We start from the raw sequence: 7,988 nt of genomic DNA, 5'->3' as shown, positions 1-7,988 counted from the left end.
TTAATTATGATCTTCATATATATAATTTTTTTTGTTAAAATAAAAAATAAAAAAATACTAACCCCGCTACTCGTCTAGTTTTGCCCCTTATTTCAATTTATTCTTTTTGTATTTTTTTAATTTTAATGTATCTTTTTATTCAATTTTATTTTTTATCTTTTTATTTATTTTTTATTTTTTTATTATTTGGTATCAGGATTCAGATATTAAATTAATCTTTATTAATCTATATTTATTTTTTTTACTCTGATAATTAAAAAAAACTCTTCTTCGTTCGGTTGCTGTTATTTTTTTAAAAATAAAGATATCCCTAGTAGTAATCGCCACGTTTGTGTTCATTGTCATCATTAATATTGTTACTTCAGTACCTGTCCTAGGTCATTTGGTCTTGTGCATTGATTATTATTTTCTTTTTTATTTACTTTTCGTTATTGTCATTCTTTGTTTTTTCTTATCTCATTCCTTTTAGCTTTTTTTTATTCTTACTCCTTATTTATTATTTAGAGTTCTTATAAAAGAAAATAAATAAATAAATAGTGAATATTTTATATGTCTTATTTTTAAATATTTAAATTTTTAATCTTATTTTATAAATAAAAAAAATTAATTTACGTATCTTCAATTTTTATTTAATTAGCATTTAATTGAAACTAATTTATAAATTTATAATTAAAAAATATTTTAAAAATGGATATTTTATATTTAATTTAATTTTTAATTATTATTCTATCTTTTTATTTATTTTATAAAATCACACTACTATACCTAAAATTTTAATAAAAATACCTAAACTAACCTACACTATCCCAAACCCTAATTATACTCACTCATCTTCTCTTACTCTGATCCACACACACGCTGAATCCAACCCCTCATTCACTCAGCTAGACCCACACACAACACACACACTAAACACAAACCTAACCTAGTAGCTGAAAAAGGAAGAAAGAAGAAAAAAAGGGGGGATCTGGGAAGGGGGCCCGAGGGAGAAGAAAAGGATGAGAGGAGATGCGCGTCGGATCTGTTGCCGCCGGTCCGCCCATCGCCAAACCACGTCGCCGTCCGTGAAGCTGTCTCCGTCGCCGCTGCCGGAGGTCACCATCGGAGCCGCCGCTCCACTTCTGTCATTCTTCTTTTTACAGTGAGTTGCCCGCGCCTTAAAGCTCTTTCTGTAATCATTCTAGCTATCTGTGGTTAAGGATTTTGATGTATAGATGTTGTAGGGTTAATTTTATGAGTTTGCATGTCAAAAATTAAGGTTGTTGCTGAGCCAATGAAGCTCTTGGCCGCTGTCGAAGCTGCTGCCGGTTAAGTTTGGGGTGGCTGATGCGTCGTTCTTTTATTCCAGTTAGTGTCCCTACCCTGGAATCCTCGCCTTTGGTTTTCTGTTGTGTGTTTTGTGGTTTCCACGATATTGATGTTTTAGGAATTAGAAACTGAGGTCGCACGTCACGTTTGAGGAAGCAAGCAGAGCTGAGGTTTCAGTTGTCATTGATTTCGGGTTGAGAGAAAAGGAATTTCTTGAGGCATTTGGATTGTGGTTTGAATGTGTCAAGGTAGGGGCTTTTTTCTAAACTTAATTTTGTAATTAGAATTGTTATAAATTGATATGGATGTGCAAAAATGCATTTTTAGTGATTATGCAAGTCTTATGAATTGCCTGGCTTCTTTCGAATGAATACAGTTGCGTATTGATTGAATTATTAATTGATTTGTTAAAATTGAAGATTTCTGAATTAGTTTGGTTTGATGTGATTTTTAAAGTTTGAACGTCTGGATGTTGTTTTATTGGAAACTAGTTTGGTTCTGAACCCGTTGGAAATGGTTGTGGAATGTTTTGGTTGGGACCTAGAAAGGGTGGCAAAGCCCAAGTTTTAGGGGAGGTGCTACCGAAATCTCTATAAAATCCAAGACTTTATTTGAAAAGTTATTCAGAAAATTTGAACTTAAGACTTATATTATTTTAGTTGAACTATTTAAGAAAGTGATGAATTACGACTTGAATTGAATTATTGCAAAGAGAATTGTGGTGGAGCTTTGCTTCTTAAGAAAAGTATTACATTTTGAGTGCAAACCAATTAAAGAAGATTTATGTTTTGAGGCTGTTTTAAATGTGAGAAGGGTTTATGTTTTTGAATTTGACTTAAGGATTTCATTCGGGGGAGCTTCAGTGAATTTATAAGTAAATGGACTTTAATCGACTGACTCCGCTTGCAATGTTTTGGAAAAGTTAAGGAATTAGTTTTAAGGAATGAAATTAAAAATTGTTTTGGTTCAAACAGATGGGTTTTCGGTTTTAAATGATTTGGTTTTATTTAGATTTCACTTGATTTAATTCAAACCACGAAAACATGATTTTTCAAGAATTTTAATAAATTTAAGAAAAGGAATTTGGTTGTTCTCCCTTAAAGACTTGATACCTTGCCATAATAATTAATTGATAACTCCTGTTTAAGCGTAGTTAAAAGGATGGTTTCAAAGAGGAGAATTTTGATTCTTTTCAAAGAAAACTTCCATTTGATATGATTTTGAAAAATTTTTGTAGGTTTTGAGAAAATGTTACATAAAGTGGCTTTCTTTTAAAAAGGGAATTGAGTTTGAGGAAAAAGTGGTTTGGAAGCTAGAAATAGCTTGAGATATGAGAAGGATTTTAAAATTGAGACAAGGATGAGTTTGATTGTTGTTTTCAAAGAAAAGTGATTTGAGAAAAAAGTAATATATGGCATGAATGATGATTTACTTGATGTGGATTGTTGAGAAAGTGTGAAAATGATTATGAATGGTTATGAATGAGATGGAATGAATAAATATATGTTTGAGATACCTGGGTAGTAGCAAGGATGGTGGTTCGTCCCGCTTGCTCTAGGTTAATGTTTGAGAATTGATAATGATCACTCTTGATTTAAATTGAACAAAAGTATGTTTGTGACGCCTGGGTAGTAGCAAGGATGGTGGTTCGTCCCGCTTGCTCCAGGTTGAGTTTTTAAACACCCGCCTGGGTAGTAGCCGCAGTAGTGGTTATTCCACTGGCTCTGGGTTAAGCGGGTAGTAGCAAGGGAGTTGTAGCTCAAACCCATTGGCTTTGCATGGGTGTTTCAGTCCATAGTTAGCTACCAGGACGTGTCGGGTTGGCTATATAACTGACAGATGATATCATCAGCCATAGGGTAGGCATTCATCATATGCATTTATATGACATTGTTTGGGTGTGCATATTGTAATTGGTTTGCCTCTGTGAATAGTTATGTTTAATTGCTAATTGCTCTACTTGATATAACTGCTTGATTGTGTTTGAACCTTATTATTTCTGTTTGTGACTAAAAATTGATTGGATTGTGATGAATTGGTTGTTGATTGAGTTGCTTGGGCCTAGGGCCGTGGTTGATTATGAGAGGAGCTGAAAACTGTGTTTGGTTTGTGCTTTTGGTTTAGAAGAGTATGAAAAACTAAACTGGTTCGGCATAGACTTAATAAACCTATGCTTGGAACAGTTTGGTCATTCATGCTGTCTAGGAAAGACTTTTAAAAAGGCTTTTAGATTTCTGAAAAATTAACAGTTTTCCCGTTTAGAAAGGATTTCGGATTTTGAATATTAATTCTTTGGTTTTGAAAAGAAGCATAAGGCGGTTATTAATCACTGTACTTTAAAAATGATTTTATTTTCGTATCTTATTATAGCAATTCTATAACCCTATAGTGAGAACCCTTTCGAGGATGATGTTCTCACTCCCCTACAGGTTTTTTCCTTTTCAGGTTATGGACGACGAGTTTGGAAGGGCTTATTTCTTTTTGTTTAAACGATACTTTTGTATTGATTTTAGCATTTATGTTTCCCTCGCCTTTAATTTTACAAGTCTTCACAAGACGGATAGGATTCTGATTATGTATTACTTGTAATATTAATAATATGTAGATATATGGTTTGTTTTGTAAATGTGGTTGTATGTTATCAAATAAGAAGTCTCTTAAGCAGTTATACGGTTTAAAATTTTAAACAGGCTCATATTTTAGTATTAAATATTTTAAAAATCGTCGTAATACCCGAGCTATCGGAGTGGCGCAGCCGGAAGCGTGACATTTTGATAATTAGGGTGTTACAAAAAGTGATTTTGTGATAATATGTTTTGTTTAGATTGCATAAAAGAAAAATTGCTTTTGTATAATAAATTACTAGAAAGTTTATATAAGACCATTTTTTTACAGTATATCAGTCAATAGTCAATGCTTAGTGTACATTTTGTAACTGTAAAATTAATTAGCTTTAGTAATTACAAGTAAGAGAATAATTTTCGTTATAAGAAGATTTTACTATGTAATCGATTATATCACATAATTTTGCTGATATGTTAATATATAATTAAATATCATTGTAATAGGTAGCTTTTATAAGTCATGTGTAACTTTCCCCTATAGGTAGCTTTTGGGGTTAAGTATATTCTGTAATATGGAATTAAAGTATGTTTAATTGTTGTTATTGCCTTATTGGTCTACCCTTTATATGTCTAGTCAATCAAATTTCATGCTCCAGGTCATTAGTCCCACCTTGCCTAGAGATAAGGACTAAATAGACTAAAGTCTTAGCCAACCCTCCCTTAGAGTTTGCTTTTAGGCTGGTTAGGCTCAACTCAATTCTAGTACAATTTTACGAGCAATCTGCTCTGTTGATTTTCCTCTTTCCTCATTGAATTACTTAAATTTTCTCAAATTGTTGCAGTTGGACGTTTTAGCAATGTGTGATCAAACAAATGTCGACTGTAATTGAAGATGATTTGTTCAACTTGATTTAAAATTTTAGGAAAAATTATCTTTGTAATGCTCCTCTGATTTTTTTTTCTTGTTTCTCCAAAAAGGTCTGGGACTCAAAGTGGAACGAAAGAGCATACTTCAGCACAAGAAAAGTAAAACTCGACCACGAGTGTCTTTCCATGGCTGTCCTTGTACAGGAAGTGATAAATGCGGACTATGCTTTTGTCATCCACACAACCAATCCGTCCTCTGGAGATGCATTAGAAATATATGCTGAGGTATAATTAATTGATTTTATGTTTTTGAGCTTATACCTCCACACACTTCGAGATATATATTTATTTGAAAAAAGAATTGAAAGGACAAAAGTAGCAAGACATTAAGTGTCAAAATTTTTTGACATAGGTAGTAAAAGGGCTCGAAGAAACACTCGTCGGAGCTTATCCCGGATGTGCTTTGAGTTTTATAAGCAAAATACATTATTTGAACTCCCTTCAGGCAATTTTTAATGACCCCTCTTTTTTAGTAAAATCTGTATCCTTAGTTATCATTCTTTTTTAAGATTATGTCACAACGACAACTACTACAATCAAGCATTTTCCCATTATTGACTACATAGATCATTTTGAACGTGTTGCATATGGGGAAATAACCTAGCACTAACACAATCACATTATTGTATGAATCAGGTAAAAGAAAATCAGAGTAAACATGGGAAATTACCTGTACCAGTACTACATCTGTTGCATGAATTTTTTGTTATTTTGCTGATGGTTTTGGGCTTCTCTAAATCTTGGGATATCCTAGCAAACCTATTGGCCTGTTCATTAGATGGCCAATTATTTTTTGATCTGATTCCAATGGTGAAAACCTAGAAGGTTATGCTGGAACTGGCCTCCGACAGGTAAACCTTTGCCTTTCATACCACTTCTTCGATGTTTCATTTAATTAACATAAATTTAGTGAAAAAATGCCACCAAACTATTTCATTTTATTCCAAATTATGAATGAAGTGATTCACCATTTCTGCCAAAATTTGGATTAAAGATGTAGAATTCAAAATTAATTGAACGTGGTATTTAATTAGCTTTAAGTTCATGTGAGGTGGATTTCTGCTATGATAATCAAAGACATGCTATGTAATTCTAGTTGAGAGAGTGAATTTTAGTTGCCAGTTACGAAAATTTCTAAACATGTTTTGTGTTCTCTTGTTGATTTTGCTATTTCTGAATTGTATATTTTAATTGTTGTATGAGCTTATTGTTCTTTTTTATTTTCTGCATTAGACTCTCTATATTGTTTATGCAAAGGGGGAAGGCCTTCTATGACTTCCAGTTCAACAACACAAGGCTCGTAAAATCCCCAAGTCTTATGTACGATCCAAGGGAAGGAAGTTTGACACGGCTAGAGAAAGGAGGAACAACAAAGGACTTAAGGTTTAAGTGGTATTGCTTTTGTATTTTTCTTATTTTTTAGTTTTGGAATTTGAACTCAAGATTTATTTTGTTTTTGAGTATTAGTTTTTTAATGTATAAAATAATTATATCAAAAATTATATGTCAGTAATTGCTGTTTGATTTTTCTTGTAATAAAAATTGCATATTAGATTTATAGGTTTGGTAATAAAATAGGACTAAAAATTTATAGTGCAGCGATAAAGGTAAAGTCAAAATAATGATTTTTTAACTTAATTAGGCTATCGCCACGCTTTCAAAGCATGGACGTATCTTGCTATTGCCACACTTTAAAAGCGTGGCCGTATCTCTCTCTATTGACACGATTCAAAAGCGTGGCCGTATCTCTATCTATTGGCACGATTCAAAAGCGTGGCCGTATCTTACATATGACCACGCTTTGAAAGCATGGCCATATCTCACATAAAAGCGTGGCCGTATATGGGAGATACGACCACGCTTTTAAACGTGGCAATCTATAAAAATCATGGCGAAAAAAAAGCGTGGCAATATGTCACCAAAAGTGTGGAGATAGCTCAAAAAGCGTGGCAAAAAGTTATCGCTACGCTTTTTCAGCTTTTTTTCACGCTTTAAAAGCGTGGCAATAGAGCTGTTTTCTTGTAGTGTATGATGCCCAAAAATGAAACTAGTAGCCATAGACCACATATGGTCATTTATGAATTGATAACGTATAATCATAAACCCTAACTCCTAAACTACAAACAATAATTTCGCTAAAGATAAACTGTGAACACTGTACTGCAAACCATAAACCTGATAACCTGAATGATAAATACTAAATTGTAAACTGTAAATCTATAAACCGTAACACAAATGATAATCCATAAACCTTATGCGTAAGACCATAAAGCCTAATTTCTATATCGTGAACTCTTGTTGGTATTAGTTTAGGGTTTAGGCTTAAGTTTTTGGATTTTAAAGGTTTTGGATTTTTTGTTAGAGTTTAAAGTTTAGGGTTCACGATTTAGGGTTTGTGGTTTAGTATATAAAGTATAGGGTTTAGGATTTAGAAATTTTAAGGACGAGGGTTTAGGGTTTAGGATTTAAAAATTTTAAGGGTTTAAGGCTTACGAGTGAAAGTTTCACTTTTTTGTTAGGCTAATTTTTTCTCTCTAATGCAAATGTGATTACGTAATATAATCTTCACTTATAGCTAAAATTTCTAACTTTTTGCGTTCACTTTCTCTGGTTAGATAAGTAATATAAAAAATTATTTTGTATTTACTAATTCTATTTGTCGTTGTTCATATAATAAATTTTGTTGCTTTTCCTTTTTACAATATCTATTATATCATTATATTATTCTCCAACAGGTAGTATTATATTACCAAGAATACTGACCTGCCACATTCTGGTGCTAGTATGCATACGACTCTCTTATGAATTTATTTTAGAAAAGTATCTTTATAATTCTATATGAAAACCAATATTTAATTCATAACTAGACTAATTGTCAATTATTAATATTTTCAATCATTCTAATTATATTAATTATCATTGTCAATTATTATAATATAATTTTTAATTAAACATAATTAGTGACAAATTAATATTAATACAACAACAACAAAGCCTTGTCCCACTAAGTGGGGTCGGCTACATGAATCAAACGACGCCATTGTGCTCTGTCATATATCATGTCTACAGAGAGACCGTTTACATGTAGATCTCGTTTGACCACCTCATGGATGGTCTTCTTAGGTCTTCCTCTGCCTTTCGCCCTTTGTCCATCTTCCATCTCATCCACCCTCCTGACTGGATGTTCTA

General features: G+C 32.5%; 1 long non-coding RNA gene across 9 annotated transcripts in view; it reads left to right on the top strand.

Annotated features, from left to right (window-relative positions):
* Positions 1-804: 804 nt before the first annotated feature.
* LOC107460103 (alpha-glucan water dikinase 1, chloroplastic) overlaps positions 805-7,988 on the top strand; it is a 10,817-nt gene continuing 3,633 nt past the window's right edge. Inside the window, exons 1-6 of one of the 9 annotated variants that reach the window (XR_008002138.1) lie at positions 805-1,141; positions 1,259-1,347; positions 1,427-1,556; positions 4,851-5,024; positions 5,436-5,650; positions 6,033-6,357. This is a non-coding gene — a long non-coding RNA (alpha-glucan water dikinase 1, chloroplastic). The other 8 variants (XR_008002139.1, XR_008002140.1, XR_008002136.1 and 5 more) reach the window with 8 other exon arrangements.

This window comes from Arachis duranensis, chromosome 8 (assembly GCF_000817695.3).
Source record: "Arachis duranensis cultivar V14167 chromosome 8, aradu.V14167.gnm2.J7QH, whole genome shotgun sequence".
Classification (NCBI taxonomy): Eukaryota; Viridiplantae; Streptophyta; class Magnoliopsida; order Fabales; family Fabaceae; genus Arachis; species Arachis duranensis.
The sequence above is the reverse complement of the archived record's forward strand: the minus strand, read 5'-3'. Positions and strand labels throughout refer to the sequence as shown.